This window comes from Empidonax traillii, unplaced genomic scaffold (assembly GCF_003031625.1).
Source record: "Empidonax traillii isolate 1590-97213 ecotype Southwest subspecies unplaced genomic scaffold, ASM303162v1 scaffold993:size324958, whole genome shotgun sequence".
Lineage (NCBI taxonomy): Eukaryota > Metazoa > Chordata > Aves > Passeriformes > Tyrannidae > Empidonax > Empidonax traillii.
This window is the reverse complement of record NW_020956186.1, coordinates 39,225-40,390: the sequence shown is the minus strand read 5'-3', so window position 1 is coordinate 40,390 and position 1,166 is coordinate 39,225.

Genomic DNA, 1,166 nt, shown 5'->3' with positions numbered 1-1,166 from the left:
CCCTGGGCCCTGCGCTGACCCCTCCGGCACTGGCGTGCTGGGTTTATTGTTGCGGGAGGTGGCCCCACGTGATGGTGGGGACCGAGGAGGGTGGTGGCCAGGAGGGTGGTGACAGATGACTGCGTCTCACATGGGTGGCATCACTGTCCTCGTCACTGTCACTGCTGGGGTGCCACCACGGTGGCCACGGTGAGGCTCAAGGAGTCATGGCCTCAGCATTTCCCAAGGCCACGGCTTCTCAAGCCCTCACCAAGGCCCTGGATCCCACCTTTTCCCAAAATTCGGTGCTACCCTGCTCCGACTGCTCCCTAATCCCCCGCTCCCGGGGCCAGAGCCAGCACATCCACATTCCAGTGAGCAGATTATCCGCCCTGCCACGCCGCTCTCCCCGGGCGCCCGCCAAGCCGCCGCCAGCATTCAAACCCTCCCCCAAATTCTGGATGGGACCCTCCTACAGGGAGACACGGTGCTGGGCCACCACCTCGGTGGGTGCCGGGGTGCTGGAGCAGGATGGCATCGTTGCTCCCGGTGCTAAGCAGCTTTTTGGGTTTAATCCTGTGAGCAGCTCAGGATTAGTTTGCGAACACTCTGGGATTGTTCTCGGGGACATCATGCTCTCACCATAACGCCCAGAAAGGGGGTCCCAGCCCCTGACCCCCAGGTGCCACCACAGAGACCCAGCGGGACAGTGGCACAGTGGACACGCAGTGCCTGGGAGCCGAGGGCACAACCCCGCTGGAAAGGGTGACGGCAGCCAGGGGGGCAGAGGGACACTTCTGCTTTCCGCAGGGGTGGCTGAGTCACAGACAGGCAGCGGCCCGGAACAGCTCAGGGCTCGTGCCACCCCTGTGGAGCCAGCCCTGATCAGAGCCCCGTAGTTGGCCCTGCTCCCAGGGCACTTTGACACACTGGGATGTGTGGGGGGACAGGTACAGTGGGGACACCCCAGGACGGTGCCACTGTCACCACAGGGCTGTGGTGGCACCACCTTGCCCCGCTCCGGGGCAGGAGGGCCGGGGTGTGCGCCCGTGGCGGGACCGTGACGGTGGCAGCGCTGGCATCGCCACCAGCCGCGCCCCATGCGCGGCCCCGCAGCACAATGGCCCCTTGTGCGAGGCCGGGCCGCCCCGATAAGCGGGGCAGGGCCGCGATCCCGGGCGGCTGCC